This window comes from Cryptomeria japonica, chromosome 2 (assembly GCF_030272615.1).
Source record: "Cryptomeria japonica chromosome 2, Sugi_1.0, whole genome shotgun sequence".
NCBI lineage: Eukaryota > Viridiplantae > Streptophyta > Pinopsida > Cupressales > Cupressaceae > Cryptomeria > Cryptomeria japonica.
The window spans coordinates 424,951,740-424,969,851 of NC_081406.1; positions in this window are offsets into that span (position 1 = coordinate 424,951,740).

Genomic DNA, 18,112 nt, shown 5'->3' on the forward strand with positions numbered 1-18,112 from the left:
AAATAATTTATCAAGGAGAACTAGGTGTGACACAGGAGCCTGCACTCTCAAGAGGATGTCCTATTAGGCACTTATCTAGAGAGGAGGACAACAAAGCATTGCAAACCATGCTTGCAATTGAGCATGAAAGTATGAAGGCCGAAAATCCTGATCATAGGCTTATAGAAGAAGAGGTTTGCATCCCAATCATCTCTTCATTTGCAAAGGGATGTGAGCATGAACAACTAAAAGAGGTACAAGATCTGTTTCTCAATCTTAAAGAAGTTATACAGTATTGTCTAAGGCATATCTTCAGCCCGACTCTCTTTGTATCTACCTAAACACATGCACAATATGACATGTGGTCAAGAAAGGGTAGTTACTTTCTAGAATCAGTCAATGGTTTTGTTCAATTCACTACCATGTTGGGTAGCTTAGGGCAGAGTAGGTTTATTTTCAGTTTGTTTCAATAAGTGTGATTGTTGCACATCTTTCAGTTATGTTTCAGGCTAGTTTGTTTCAATAAGCAGTTGTTGCACAACTTGCAGGCTCATTTGTGGACCCATGTTTTATTTTCTATTTCGTTTTGTTTTTTTGTTGTTATTTTGTTTTATATAGAAACTGAGTTATAAGTAATTTCAAGTGGACGAGAAGGCATGACTTTGTGCCCAATGGATGCAACAATGGCTAATAGTCAAGTTAACTATGTTTCGCAGGCAAACACCCCTAAGAGGTCGCCAGAAATGTTACTGTTACTAAATTTTCACTATGTTTAAATTTAGTTGAAGCATTATGCATTACAAAAAAAGGTACATCTTTTAAGCTTATCCATTATTCAATTTTGAAAGATTAAAAGATTACAAGTACAAGTAAGAAATATCAAATTTCTTTTTTATTGAACTTTAAAAGATTTCATATCTTTTGTACATTAGAAGAATAAATGTAATCAACTGAATCTTAAATTGATCTCTCACACAAGTTGTGAGAGTGGCCTTACTCTTTTCTTTTTATAGAAAAAAAGAAAAGAGTGAGCATCTATTAAAATAATAAGGAAGAGAGGTCAAGGGTAGCCAGTCATTGCCTAGCTTGACTGGTTGAAGTGTCTGTCATCTCCGCATTGTGTCAAGTTGTGGTCTCCATCTGCGTCCAAGCAGCTCCTAAAACCTGCATAGATAGAAAAGATAATTAGATCCAATGGATCTAAGCAATGGTTGATTATGCTAAACCTCTATCACATATGCTAGTAACATCTACTCTGAGTTTGTATAAAGAAAAGAAAGGTCTTATTCATCATGGTACATCTCATGATACCCATTGTTTCCTAACATGTTTGCTTCATGTGCAGAAATAGGGAAGGAATTGTTACAAATTTTGCATTTCATGTATGAGTGGGAGTAAATGAGGCTCCCACAAGGGTTGATCCCAGCTCATAAATTTGTGTTTTTATAACTGCCCTTTGGTCATTAAGGCAATGCTAAGACAATCAGAGATCAGGAGGGAAAAGAATCAGTGCATCATCATTGCATAAAATAAAGAATCCAATCAGATTAAGTATTGCTGAGAATCAAGCATAATGGAACATTAAAGGGATACGTATACCTCACATGAAACCTTTTGTTTCAATCAAATCTGCGATTGTAAATGAATAATTTTTTATGCTTGTGTCATAGTGGGTTATATAGTAAGCTGAAGAAAGTTCAGTGAACCCATAACTGAAGGATTTCTGAACTTTCCTAAGCTTACTATATAAAAACACTTATGCATTCATATAAGGAGCAGTGTTCTGACATAGGTGACAAAGAACCCTGCAAGTAAAAGAGGAATTCACATCAGGATCATGCGCAGAGGAAGAAAGACTCCAAGTTGCATCTCATATTTTAAGCAACCAAGTGATGGGACCAAGACTGTAGTCAGAATAGTGTTCCTAACCAGAGAGAGAAACTTTAGTATTTGCTACAATAACAATCAAAGATCAGAAATACAATAATCATAGCGGACAGTGAACCTAGAAGTATCAATGAGATATGGTCTCAAGTTTATGACAGTGCCTAAAGACAATGTATTGATAGATGGATGTCATGATATAGCCATAAAAGGTATCATTAACAAGAATAATAAAATTCAAAAGAACAGTGATCATGTTCACTATTAAAGGCAACAGTAAATGGCATTCATTGTCATAAAACAGAGATCACAAGGCCATCAAGAGTGTCTAAGGGCATGCACAGATCTTAGAGAAGATCACATAACAATCAAAGGAAGCAAATCTTACCAGGTATAAACAATTACAAACTCAACGCAGTCTTCATCTAAGAAGCCAGTAATATCAAACTTAAAAGAGTAAGCAAAGACTTCTATCAGGGATAAAGATTTTTTCTGAGACAAGTCGTCATTCGAAGAGAATTCATATGCATAAGCATGTCATACCAAACTCAGTGCAACTATAGACACATGTAATGATAATGTTCATTGTCAAAGAGCAGAAAGGAGGGACAGTTCAACCATCAAGGAATGTATTAATAGAAATGACTGTATGCTTCAAGACAACAAATAAGCCCTCAAAGAGTTGTATGAATACAGGAGCAATGTTGTGATAAGGATTACAATATCATAAGGTAGAGAAAATCCTCAGTAATAAGAGCCATCATATTTATAAGATACGATCAGCCTGAGGTTTCAAACTAGAGCTTTAACGGTCACATTGCAAGCCATCTTGAAGTCAATCATATATGAGCATTATAAGGGTATACACAGACCAGAAGTCTGAGGTTGATAGTGTAGCTTGTATGCCAAAGAACAACAAGAAGTTGTATTAGTCAAATAATGATAAAAGATCTTGGGATGATGATTGATAGTAACTCAGGATAGCATGCAACATACAAAGAACAGGGCAGTCATGTCATAAGGTAGTGAATAACCTTAACAATAAATAATGAGTCACTGCCAATATCAAAGTTTTTGTCGTTATTTTTTAGTTGCATTAGTCACAACATGGTTACAGGGGGTATAGTCATCACATACCATTCATAGTAGCAGAGCTACACAGTATCCACCTGTAGAAAGGACATCGAAAATGACTTCAAAGACATTCGCTATCAGATATTGTTGCAGCTCAAAAGAACATTAAGAGTTACAACCAAGGCATAAAGACAAACATAATGATGTATAGCATACAGTGAAGATTTGAGTGGATGCAATGAAAAGTCACAGTAATGAGGAACTAATCCGTTGATAAGATAGCAAGGACTTTTTAAAAGAGCCCAAGAGTCAATAATATCAGTTGAAGTGAGTATAAGTACAAAGGTCTAAACTCATCTTCAGCCACCATACAGTCACAAAGTATTCATTATTAAAGGACAGTGATATGGAAGAATTATAACAGTCATAATAGAAGTTATAGCTGTGATGAGTCAAGATACATGAAGAAGGAAATAAATTCATTCACATCTCAAATTATACATAATGTTTGTCACCAGCCTAAGTCATTAGGAGCTTAATCACCAAAATGGTCATAGTTTTCAAAGGAAGGTTTGATCAGTCGAAACCCTACTCAAATCAGTCCTTAGTCACAATGCAACAGTTGATAAAGATATGCAAAGATTACATTAAATAGCAGTCACGATGATAAGGATTATTATATAGGAATTAAGAGCCTCAAGCCAAAGCATATAAAGAACAACAATGTACCCACATAGAGCAGTGTGACATAGGCATGATAGCAGTCTCAATCATATCAACAGTTAATATGGGCAGTGATGTTTGAAGGTCATAATAGAGAGCAAAAAAATAATAATATGACTTCATATCTATCAAAGAGCTTTCATAGCAGCAATGATGAATAGCCTTTATGGATACAAGGTCACAACTAGATCAATAAAAATCTCCATGAAAGATCAATAGTAAGAATATGAACATAATGAAGGAATTTCAGAAGAAAAACACAATCATCACCAGTCAAAAAGAATGAGAAGACACGTAAAAATCCTTCAGTGTTTAGCAGTTCTCAGAGACCTCACAACTGACAGTCAGGTATAGGGTAGATGGTTTAGAGAGCAAGGCGGTGACCCATCAAAGCTACATAGCATAACCTCCATGAAAAATGGTAAAAGATCTCATCACACAGCTAATTTATGTGAAAAGAACAGTAACAACAAGCATGATAACAGTCATAGCTTGTCTTCTGTATGAAAAGAGCAATAAGAATGATACGTACAATATGAGCAGATATCATGGATTTGATAATAATATTCAAGTATGTAGTAATCACAGTGTGAAAGGGAAAGAAAAATCCTTCAAATACTAGAAACACGATGAATATTTACAGGATAACACGAGATTTAAGATGCTTGGTGGGTTTACTAGTTGTTTTGCTGCAAGATTTCCTACTTCATTAGAGATTCAAGCCTAAAATATGTCTCCCCAGCTCGAACCCTAGTCCAGTATAGTGGCCATCTTCAGAGCAAACAAAAATGAAATAAGATGAAGTATGTTTCATGTTTTACCTTTTTGTTAGGGTTTTCAAACCCTACTGGAACCCGTGAAGAAGAAAGGTTTTTTTAACCTTTATTTGAAAAGATTTAGTTTCATATATCTGTCGTGGTATTTGTATATGTGTCGCATAAACACTTATTAAGATGTAGTCAAATAGGTTTTTAGGGTTTTTTTCCCTTATTTTTTGCACTTACTTTCAAATTGTAAATCTTAATTTAAGTGATGATATAAATAACTTTAAATGAATGATATCTTAAAAATGTAGTAAAAGGGGATGTCTTAGGTTTTTAGGGTTTTTTTTTCTTATTTTTTGCACTTGCTTTCAAATTGTAAATCTTAATTTAAGTGATGATATAAATAACTTTAAATGAATGATATCTTAAAAATATAGTAAAAGGGGATGTCTTATGTTTTTTTTAAAGAATAAGGCAAAGAGAATGTCTTAGTTAACCTTAGTGTTCTATGCATGCTTCTAAGAGATAAGTGAGGTGACTTGTTAACACATGGAGTTAAAATAAGTGATTGGGCATCTATTTGTCAAATTGAGTCCAGTTGAGAGTCCTCGTGGACTGATTTTGAGTCAAAGAGGCTTTTCACACTCTTTAAGTCATTGTTTTACTAAGTTTCATCCCTAATTTTGAGGGATTTTCAGTTGTATCCACCCAAAGAGTTTGTTTTCGATTTAGCTACTTCTTATGCAGTTTTGAGGGAGTTTCCCTTTCAGTTAGGCACTTGATTTTGAGGGGAGACTTGGAGGTTGTGACAACACACTATTCTTGGAGCCAAAATTTGAATTTGAATTTTGGGAAGCTTTTGTATAAGTGACTGTTTGTCACTCATTTTCCAAGAGGAGATAGAGGGAGCCTAGGTGATGTGACATATTTTGTCCTTCACATTGTGCTTGTGATTTTTCTGTCTCTTTGAGAGTCTTTTCTAAGATGCCTTGGAAGCATAATATATCAGACTTTGGATCTACCTTGTGACTTGTATCTTGTGTGCAATTTGGTGATTGATGTTATCTTTTTGTGTTTTATTTTAGAAACCTTGAGTTTATGTCTCATTTCTGCATAGGTCATAAGTTGTGTAATAGATTAGAAATTTTTCAGTTGTGATTATGTCCTTCTGATTTTGCTTCATCAAAGCCTTCTTGTGAAACACTGCTCTACAGGGTTATTCCTTCAAGGTTGTATTCTACAACTTGATGTTTTGGCTCCATTGTGTATGAAAGGAATACGATTATCTATTTAAGTTTGGTGCATCACCTTGATTTTGATTTTTAGTCATTTCTTTTAAAAGCTATATTTCTCCCCTTTTCCTTTCAAGGTTTAAGTTTTATTAGTTTAGGTGAAGTATTCAAGCAGGAACCAGCCTAATCTGGAGGTTCAACCAAGCCATAGGTCACCCACAACCTTTGGTTGTTCCCATGTTACCTCGAAAGTGTTAAGTTTTTCAGCCATTTAACAAGGGTGCACTTTTGAGACCTAACAATTACCAAAATTTTGCTACAGCTAAATTTGGTGGCCTAATGAGGCCTTACACATTGTAGATGAAGAAAGGTACACACATTTTTTTTCATAGAAATCTTCATTTTGCACATTATGATCTCAAAATAGAAGCTTGTTTCATTATGCAAGAATTTTTCAAGAAGCAACAACAAAAGATTGCATAGAAATAGCTTTTGTATTACAAGAAATGTGTAAGGTGTCCCACACAAGTCATGGGAATAGATGAAACTGAAACTATAAACATATATTTTCATACCATTATGAAAATAAACTATACAACAAAAGAAGAAATGAGTATGAGAATAGAGTAACCCGTCATTGCCTCAAATAACAAGTCTAAAATTGAGAGAGTTGTCGAGCCACAACTGCTCATCCACTCCAACTTCTTCCACTCACATTCCAAGAGTACCTACAAGAGAGTTGATATTTATGTTAGAGCAATGAGGATTATCATACTTTCATACCCAAACTAAACAGAAATATAGTTCATCTACATAAGAATATCAAAATATATGCCTGCAGCTATGAGTATGTCAGAATCAGAGACAAGGAATCAACACAAAGATGCCATGAGATAACAACAAATGTCATGTTTTATTTAACATGTTTGTTCTATGTGCAAATACAAGTACAGATACATAGTGCATTAGTGATTCATCATAAAGCATGTGGGGTTAAATGAGCCTCCCACAAGGGTTGAGCCCAACATTCTAATACGAAAACATGTCTTCACTATATAGGGGGTCATCATCCATAACAACGAGCCTTCAAGGTCACTGTTATTAATAACATGTCTTTGCCCAAGTGGTGACATGTTGATGTTATAGAAGGCTAGACAACCCTAGTAGGGTCTCAGAATGAATAAGCTTGCTAAGATCGTGTGCAATAAACAGAGAAATCATGATATCAAGATTTGATACAATCATAATAAAAGCAATAGAGCAGTGAGCCACATAACTAATAATGTGGTTGTCACAAAGAAGAGAAACAATGATATTAAGTGCAATAAGTTTTAGTGTCATAGTTTCATCTAGTAATATTTCAACCTTTCATGGATTGAGGTGATAGAAAAGGGTAGATCACAAATGATAAATAAAGCCAAGCTAGTAGTGCACACAAGGCATCCTCTTCATGAAAAGGATGTCATATGAAAGTACAATGAGCAGTAGGTCTAAGAAAACATATAAACATTTGTAGCTAATGGAAAAGATCACTGTCCTTGGGAAAAGTAGCAAACATAGTACCCATGGAGAATGGGGACCAATATGCCAAGGCTCTGAGATAGCCAAGTCTAAATCGATGTTAAAAGAGTATTCTCACTCTTGATACAACAAATAGGGTAAGGACAGGTTCAAGGACAAGTCTCATGACTTTTTTGGCAGAGGCTATAATAATCTAGAGATGCATAGCACTCTCAACCGATAGCCAGTTAATCGGTATTTCAGGGTGAACAGAGCAATTTTGGGTCTGAAAGATTTTCGGTGATTGCGGTGTATTGAATCATGTTGGGGATGATTGGGCTGACATAGAAACATCATTTTTTTTTTTTTGGTGATCCACATTTATCTTTGATGATCTAGTCAAGCCGATATGAAACTACACATTACACTAGTAGGCCGACATGGTAAATAACCTATTTTATGATTGTAGATATATAAGATCGGTATAGATGATATTTTTGGGATATGGTATGATTGTATGCGAGTGAGTGGTGATTGAGAGTCCATTTTGGCACAGTTTTACGTGTGCATTCTTGATTCGATTGCTGACCGAGATAACGAAAAGGACAAAACAAAGCAAAATAGCAGAAGTTATCCAGTCAGTATATTTGGCACTTAACCAAAACTAATCCAAGCATTATAGATGCTATTTTGGAGTTTATTTTTCTGTAATTCGTCATTGTAACTAATTTGTAAGGCAGTGAGCCTTCTAGGGTTGTAGCCCTTATTGTATTTGAGCAATGAGCTCTAGGTAGTGTGCCTGAATGCTTGTGCATTCCCCATATTATAATATTATTTTGCTACTGGCCATAGTGGAATAATATTGTGGGTTCAAATCCCACCGTGGTTTTCCCCATTTGGGTTTCCAGGTAAAAATATGGTATTATGCTTTTGTGGTTGTTTGTTCTACGTTTCTGCATTTCAGTTTCATTTGTATGCTTCTGGTGGTTTAAAGTTAAGTTTGAAAATATGCTAACTGGTAGATCACTAATTCACCCCCCCCTCTCAGTGATCCTTGATTCCAACAATTGGTATCAGAGCCTAGTTCCTTTCAGGAAGCTTAACCGCTTGAGGAAGGTCCAAGAGATTGACTCAGTGTATTTTGGTTTTCAAAGACAACTCAGTGTGGCACTTGAGGATCTTGATGTAGCAAGAAATGAGATCAGTTCTTTGAAGAAAAACCTAAATGTTGCTGATGATTTCATTAATGAATTGAAGGATCGAGTGAGAACTTTAAGAGACAAGAGGAAAGAATTGATGGACAAGCTGAAGGAGAAAGAAGATCAAATCATGGAAAATCATAGCAAAGCTGATGAAGTTGACAAGCTTGAGAGAGAAAATGTTGCATTGAAGAATGAGATGCAGTCTATTGTGATGAGGATGACTAAGGAGATTGAGGACCAAAAGAAAAATGAAGAGAATCTGGCACAATCATTAAAGGAAAGAGTTGATGAATGCTTTAGGCTTACCTATGAGAATGATTAGTTCAAGCTTGAGTTGACACAATCAAGGAATAATGGTCAAGAACTTGAAAGACAGATTGTTGCCTTAAGAGATGAACTTGCTACTGCTAATGATTACAAAGACAAATCAAAGCTAGCTCGACAAGGCTTGATGAGATGCTAGAAAGTTAGAGACATGGAAAGGACATGCGAGGACTTGGATTTTAGAAAGGTGAATCCTCCAGATTTGGACAAAGCAATGCATAACCTAATCAGAAGAAGAGCAAGAATCCTCCGATAAGACAACCTAATGCTCATAAATTCAATGGTAGATTCTTTACTTGCAATAAATTTGATCATATGGTGAATCAATGCAGAAGTAGGATGAATAATGGAATGAACAACATGAATAATGTTTCTACCTTTACCGGTCAGTGTTTCATATGTAATAATTTTGGTCACAAGTCAAATATGTGTAGAGAAATAATGAATAACTTCCAAAACAAGAGGTTCCATGCTTGTGGGATGTTTGGACATATCTCTAACCGATGCAGGATGAGGCCAAATTAGATTAACTTCAAACCTATGCAGAGAAATGTTGTTTGTCATTTATGCAATAAAACCGGTCACATTGCAAAGTATTGCAGAAGCAAGACTAGTGCTCTGGTAAACAAGAACAAATCAGATGAGAAAGGAAAGGTGAAGGTAGAAGAGATCAAAGACAAACATAAGAAAATGTGGATCAGAAAAGATGAATCTAAAGAAGAAAATGGATTTGCACCAAAATCCAGTGCAGGATCTTCATTTGGTAACTAGGGCTTTATGCCTTAGGGGGAAATTTTCATGCAAATTCTAAGAAACCCCTCTTCGGTGATCTACAATCTATTCTAGAAGGTTGCAGAAGGCTTGAATCATATATACAGATGTTATCTGGAAGTTTCAGAGAAGATTTAGTGCTTCGGTAAGCGACTCTGTGAAAATCATGGTAACCGGTTGCAACATTTATTGCAATAGAAAATTAGGTTTTCGAAGGATAAAAAGGCATTTGAAAGATTTATTTGTCACAATGCGATCAAGAGAATTGTGCAGATAAGAAGAGCGAAGTGATTTGGTGACCTCAACAACGATTTCAGGGACTCTTAAATGAATTCCAACACCTGGTTGCGAATCAAGGTATTTATCTATTCTAGACTATTTGTTTCCGTAAACCCTAAGTTCAAAATGGTTGTAGCTTCTGGAATTGCTACCCTATTGGTTATCGAGATTAAGGATAGGGCCAGACCTATTTTCAAGAAACACCCTTTTAAGTCTGTTGAAGACAATCTGGAAGGTACATTTTCTTTGGCACCCTACGACGTCCTTTGTAATGAATATATTAGGGCATACATCCATTGCGATCTCGAGTAGCTTGGTAATGTGGACATGTTGAACCTTTATAAAAAACACTTGGAGACCAGTTTGGGAAACCTCAAACCAGAATACAAGGTTCTTTAAGACAAGGGTTTTTTGTAGTTCGTCCATTTTCCGTTGTTCAACGAAGCATAGTGGATCCGGTTTATTCTCTGTCAAGTTCATGATGAGCTTATATGTCTTGACAGGCCTCACAAGATCACCAAACAAGAAATCTGAGTCGTGACATGCCTCAACGAAACCGGTGAAGTACCTGGTCTGAGGAAAGTGTCGAATAACATGGTGATAGAAACTATTGGTTCCAAATCTGACAGTAGGAAAATGACCATAAATGACATTCTAGAGCATGATGTGAAATTTCCATCAATGGTGGTCAGATACAAAGTTTACCAGTCCAGCAGACACAACTCCATCTCCGAAACTGCCATATACTCTGCATATCAGATGTTAAAGAATAACATGAGGTATGATTTGTGTACAGTCCTCTTGAATGAGTTGATAAGTGATTTGAAGAAAATTAAGCAAGATAAGAAGCACACTTTCAAATATGGAACTCTTCTTGATTTCTTGACCTTATATTTCTTGAATGAGATACCCGGTGTAAAAGGAAAGGTATAATGGGCCTATGATAGACCAGTGGATATGCAAATTAAAGAGGGATTGTGGGGAATAGGAGATTCTACAATGAGAATATCTTCTCTTTAGGGACACTTCAAATCTTTCTAAGCTGTTGTTCAAGCTCAAGCTAGCTAGGATCTGGTAAAGTTTGAATCTGAAGATAAGAAGATCATTTTGATTTTGGTTGATGTTTTGCAGAAGGTGGCTCTGAATATACAGTTAGATTCTAATGCTAGCCCCTCTGGTAAATTGTTGCAATTGGTTAACAGTGTAAATACTAGTTTTGATTATTTAGACAAGTCTGCTACTAGGAGAGTTTTGGATATATTTAAGGATGTTAGGATGCATGTTGGCAATTGACACTCATTTGTTTGGTTTCATATTTTGTCATTGATGACAACATGTTCTCTCTTCATTCTTTGGTTTGGTTCTTCATCGGCAGGTACTTCATCGGCAGACACTTCACCGACACCGGCAGGTATCTTCACCAATAGGAAGGATTCTATGGTTACTGGCATTGGAAACCGACATGACTTACAAACAGGGTACCGATATAGGAAGCTGACATCATTGGGAGATTTGACGATTAGCAATTTTATTTTTTTATTCATGTATATATGTAATGAGCCGACATGTATAATCATTTTGTAATTATCTATGTAAGTCGATATTCGTTGTGAAGGATTGTAAGGGTATATAGGTCAGTTGATTAGATCATTTTTTATATAGGAGTATGTGATGATGTTTGTAATGCGAATATTATGTATATATGATCTGTAGATGACTTTGGATGTGCTCACAAAGCGAAGGTTATTCAAGTAAGGGTTTAAGGGTTTAAGGAACCGGAACAGTCAGAGCTTGAACTGGAACTCTATCAGGCATAGAAGATGCATTAAATGAGTTCAATTTTATGTTTTCTTATTCAAAGTGTCTATAGTCAGTGAGGCTCCTTTGTGTTGAGCAGTGTGCTCTAGGTGGTAAGCCTTCCTACATCTGCAAGCCCCCATATTATGTAATATTTTTTCATATGGCCAATGGATTGATATTGTGGGTCACAAATCTCACTGTGGTTTTTCCTCTTTGAGGTTTTCCACATATAATTCTTTGTGTTATGGTGTTCATTTGTGTGATTGGTTCATTGATTGCTTTAATTCTTTCAATTATATATGTACCGGTTTACCGATTGGTGAATGCATGTTATAATAAAGTTAACATTGAACATTCCGGTAGAACACTCATTCACCCCCCCCCCCCCCCCCCCCCCCTCTTAGTGTTCTTGGAATCCAACAATTGGTATCAAAGCCTTGTGCCTCGGAGGAAGTCTAACAGCTTGAGGAAGATCCTGAATCCAGAATCCATGGATATAAGTATGGAGAAGCAACTTGAGGTAGCACTTGAAGATTATGATGCTAAAAGGATGAAGAATATGAAGTTACAAGATGAATTGAATTCTACCAAGGAATTCATTCTTATCCTACATGAGAGGCTATCATCTGTTCAAGCTAGGAGGAAGGAACTTCTGCAAAATCAAGATAATGAAGAGAAAGATTCCCTTAATGAAAAATTTCAGAAGCTGAGTCGAGGGAAAATGGTCATGAGGAATGAAATGCAAGCCCTAACTATGAGGATGTCAAAGGATATTGAAGACCGGAAGATGAATGAAGAAAATCTTGGGAGATCTCTGAAAGACAGATCTGAAGAATGCATCCGGTTGGCTCATGAAATGATATGTTGAGAACAGAATTAGTGCAATCCCAAAGCAATGAACAAGAACTTGAAAAACGGATGATAATTATAAGAGATGATCTGGCTATTGCAAGTGAGTACAAGGACAAATTCAAGGTTAGTTCAACACAACTTGATGAATTATTGAAAAGCCAAAGACATAATGGAGATTCCAATGGACTTGGATTTGAACAAGGTCAAATCTCTGGTACTGCAAATGAAGATTGCTTACAAATTTAATGGTTGATGCCTTGTTTGTAATAAATTTGGTCACATGGCTAGGCAATGTAGAATTAGAGAAAATCAGAACTATAACTCTACTCCCAGTCAATGTTCTAAATGCAATAAGTATGGTCACAAGACAAAAGATTGCAGAATGAATGTTAAATGTCATGCATGTGGAAAATTTGGACATATGGCTGATTAGTGCAAGTCAAGCAATTATACCAGTTATAGCAAAGAAAACCAAAAGAACAATGTTACATGTTATGCATGCAACAAGATTGAACACATAGCTAAGTTTTGTAGAAGCAAAAATCCACCAGTTAACAATGATGGATCAAATGATAAAGGGAAAGAGAAGATCAATGAAATCCCGCAAGATCGTACCAAGAAATGGGTCAGGAAGTCAGATGGTCAATCATCAGAAGGAATTGGTCTGGTTAGTCAATCGGCAAACAAGATTTCTCCTGCACTGGCAAGAAGCTCATCCGATAATTGAGGCAGATACCTTAGGGGTAGGAAAAATTCATGAAAATATTGCTTAAGCCCCGAGAAGGAGTTCTGAAAGATTTTCCAGACATTGGAAAAGGTTTATCCGGTATGGAGATGTTCGACCAAGATCCGGTATGTTCCACCAAAAGTCATTCATATCAATGACAGATTAGGGTTTCTTGAAGGTTAAAATATTGAATCCACTTCATTTTTTATCACCTTGCATTCAGAGCGATTAGGAGAAATACAAAGTGATTCTAAGGAAATTCAATGTGATCAAATATCTTCTTCAGCGATTCCACTAGCACTTGGAAGAGTTTGCTAGGGTTTCACTGGCAACCATTTCTCGAGTACTTATCAAAATCATCTTTCATCATGGAAGTGGGATCATTCTCTACATGTACTTTCGTTGCAAATCCTATGGTTGTCGAGCTTAAGGATAGTCCCAAGCCAATTTTCAAGCAATACTCGCATGTTACCACCTTGGATGATTTGGTTGGCGCATTTTTTAGTGTTCCGGAAGGAGTTGTATACGTGGAAGATGTCTAAGCATACATTCACTACAACATTGAGGATCTAAGTACTAGTGACATCAAGAGCATGTATATGAGCGAGTTGATGGGAGACTCCAGAAAGATCAAGCCCAAATATAAGCACATTGAGGATCTAGGGTTTACTGGCATTCTTGATATCCCTGAATTTGAAGATGAGATCAACAGATATGTATTGAGCAGAGTTCATGGAGAGTTAATTTGGTTGGACTGACCTTATAAGATCATGAAGGATTCCATTAGGGCCATCATCAGATTTCCGCAGATTGGTCAACGTCCGAAGAAAAAGATTTCAAATGATCAAGCTAACAAACTCACCGGTGCAACTTCGGACCGACGATCAATGAGGGTTAGTAGAATCACTGATAGAGACATCAGATTTGGCAACATGATCATTGGGTATAAGGTAACTCAATCCAATCGTCTCAATTTTGTTTCTAGCTCCTGCATAAATGTCGCACATAAGATTATGAGGGAAAATGAGAAGATAGATCTATGTGGATGGATGTTAGATGAGTTGTTAATTAACCTTGGGAAGATCAAAGGAGAGAAAAAGGGGATATTCTGGTATGGGAATCTTATTGTCTTATTGGTGCTATTTTTCCTTAATGAAACTCCTGGTTTTGGGAAGAGACAATGGGCATTTGATATCTCGGTAGGCAAACAACTAAAACAATCTATTGCTAGTTTGGGTAGTCAACGAGATGATAAAGTTTGGGGTTATTTCAAGGCATTTCAAAAAGCAATGAAATCTAGAGAGAGGATTCCTAAATTGATAGGGAGATTGAGTGAGAAGTTGCTCAAATAGTCTAAATTGGTTTAACCAATCAAATGGACCCAAAAGGATATGATTTTGTTTGTGTTCAATTAGTGTTTGCAAAGTCAAACCTCAACACCCACACCTCTTCTCAAGCAACCATCCCATCATGTTGTTACACTCTCTTGTTCTAGCTTATATTCCACAATGTTGCTCAAATCCTCCACCATAGGTCCACACCCCAAAATTTTATCTTAACTATCAAAATTGATTGAAATAGGCCCATTGTGTGTCTTTCAACTATTTTACACAAGTTTAGAAGTTTCATTCACCCTTGGGGCAATCAGGTTCAACTTTTGGTGAAAACAGGGCTAAAAGGCTACTAGCCCGTGGAGGCCTAATTGGGTGAATTTTGCTTGTATAGTGCAATGATGGCTAAACCAACATTGGAACCTGATTTGGAGGGTGTCTACAAGGTCCAAACTCAAAGATTTTTGAGGTCTTAGCTCCTAAGAAGGTGGTTTAATGTCTGTACACAATTTTAGGCAAGAAAGGAGGGTTTTAAGAGGGTTTTGCTCATGTAACAAAGGAAGTCACTTCTAAACCACAAACCAAGCCTTCAAATTCTTGTGGAACCTCTACCACATCATTTTGAACTATTCTCCAACTCTTCCCTACATGACATTACACAAAACACTTGCCATACAACAATAAAATGGTTGTTAAAAGCACTGTCACTGTCAAATCACTGTCTTATCTGCACTTTGCAAGGTTAGATCTTCATGGAAAAATTCACCAATGCATATATCAACCTCCAAGAAAATTTCTTAGTACTTGTCACAAGATGCCAAAGCATGAATATGTTCATAAAGCAAACTTGGATTCAAAAAGACATTAAATTCAAAAACTTGGGTACTTGTTGCTAGCCACAACTCAACACATTTTCAAGATGAAATACACACTGTTTGGATCTCTAAATACATCTACAACTCCAAGAAGACTAGTGCAGACCTCTGCCTCAAGTTTTCTCACTCAAATTGGTCTTTGAGCACAAACAAGTTTGGTCTTATTCACATTGCTAGCCAAATCCATCTCCAACTTGCCTAGCATATGCTCAAGAGCTCTTCCTTTGCACAACCCTGGCCAAAATATTGAATATTTACACTTTACATGTGTCATACAACTTGTCTAAGTCCACCCATGGGATCCCAAACCTATATTTAGACAAGTTGATGCATTTTGGAGGCCAAAACCCTTGACAGGGTAGTCAAGGAGCAAATATGAAACTATGTTGTACAACCAACTCCAAATGCAAAACCAATGAAACTATTACATCAAATGATTTGAATGTACATTGAAATCAATCTCCAACAAGTATAGTATGGAAGGAAACTGTCCAGTATGGACTGTCACAAGAAAATGAGTTCAAAAACCATTAAAAGCCAGAATTTTTTATATTTCCAATTGAGAATGTCTTTCAAATACAATTGCCAACAATATACAGAGAAGAGGGAGGAATATTTATAGCATCATGATTCAGTTATGAGGTCCTATATGGACAACCAACTATAGGAGGTTTGCTTTTGCAAACTTGTCTTAAAAATGACAACTTTTTCAAACAATGAAAACAACTTTTGTTGCTCCAAATGACATTTTTGAGCAACCTAACTTATCTATCCCTCCTAGAAACTTAGGAATGTTTAAAAACACTCACAAAACATGTTCCAAAACTTTCCCAACCATTTCTAGGCCTATAAGGCAATTTCCCACTTTTTAGCCCTTTTTGGCCTAGAAGCACAAAATTGACAACTCAAGCCCTAAGAAGCAAAACTTGATCTCTCATGCACAAAATGAGATCAAACACTTATGAAATGACTAAAAACAACCTATAAAAACATTCAAAACCTATTACAAGACTCACAGACACTTAAGCATGAAAATACTAAAAAGGAGAGTGAAGCAAAACTAGGTGCTCTTGCACCATACTCCCCCAAAGACAAATAAGTCATGTGACTCTGTGAGGCAGAAAAGAAGAAGGAATTCTAGACTTAGAGAACTCAGACTCATGTACCCAAGTGGCTTTTGAAAGTGGTTTATCTTTCCACTTGATGATATGTTCCATGTACACTTGATGGTGAGTCCTCTTGTACACTCTAGAGTCCAACACCTTTTCAGCTTGAGGAATGGATGGAGGAGGAAAAGGCAGGTCTGAAAGTGACTTGTGAACATTTGAAACTCTATCATCCTCCTTAGGAATCTGACCTTTGAATGCCACCAAATTTGAAACATTGAAAATAGGAGACAAAGAAAGATCAGTAGGCAAATCAATTTTATATGCATTAGAACCATACTTAGCCAATATCTTGCAAGGACCTATCCGCCTCATTTGGAGCTTGTTGTGAACTCCCTTTTGCAATCTAGACTTGTTCAAATGCACCATCACAAAGTCCCCAACTGAAAATTGAACATCCCTCTTTGATGCATCCACTCTAGCTTTCACTTTATGTGAGGTATCTTGAAGAGTTTTTCTCACTTGCTCATGAACTTCATTCATTGATTGAGCCATGTCATTTGATGTACCACTCTTTTGTTGCATGTTACCAAGATCCCTTAACTCCATGAAACCCCTTGGGTGCATACCATAAACAATCTCAAAGGGACTCTTACCAATTGACCTGTTAACACTATCATTGTATGCAAATTATGCCTGATGGATGAGTTGATCCCAACTTTGGCCATATTCCTTTGTCAAACACCTTAAGAGGTTTCCAAGAGTCCTATTGACCACCTTACTTTGGCCATCAGTCAGTGGGTGATAAGATGAACCAAAATAAATATTACTACCCAATCTTTTCCACAATGTCTTCCAAAAATGGCCAAGAAACTTAACATCTCTATCAAAAACAATGCTAGAAGGTAAACCATGGATTCTAATCACTTCCTTGAAAAACAAATAGGCTATATGACTAACATCATGTGTAGTTTTGCAAGGAATAAAGTGTGTCATTTTACTAAATCTATCCACAATCACCAAAATGCTATCAAAACCAGCTTGACTCTTAGGTAATCCTACCACAAAATCCATGCTAACACATTCCTAAGGCCTTGTAGGAATTGGAAGAGGCTGATAAAGACCAACATTAGAAGTATTACCTTTTTCTTTCTGACAAACCATACATTGCTCCACATACCTTTTGACATCTTGCTGCATTTTAGGCCAATAATAGAAACGTTGCACCAACTCTAATGTTTTGTTGAGACCAAAATGTCCACTCGAACACCCATTATGCTTTTCTTGAAGCAGATTCTCCCTCATTGAGCTTTTTGGAACACATAGCTGTCCACCTTTAAACAACAAACCATTTTGCAAAGTATAATCAACATATTCACTATGAAAAGAATTATCAAATGCTTGGAAAACCTTATAGATGGCTGCAAAATCTTAATCATCAAGATACATTCCTTTGAAGCATTCTATGCCAATACTCTGAACCTGTACTTCTTGCACTGTTAGAAGCCTTCTACTCAAAGCATCTGGTACCTTATTGCATTGTCCTTTCTTGTGCTTAAGAGTAAAAGTGTATGATTGTAAGTACATGCCTATGATTTAACTTATCTTGTGAATTCAAGAAACTCAAAGCCTGATTATCTGTATAAACAACAAAATCCTTTGGAAGCAAATAATGTCTCCACTTTCTAA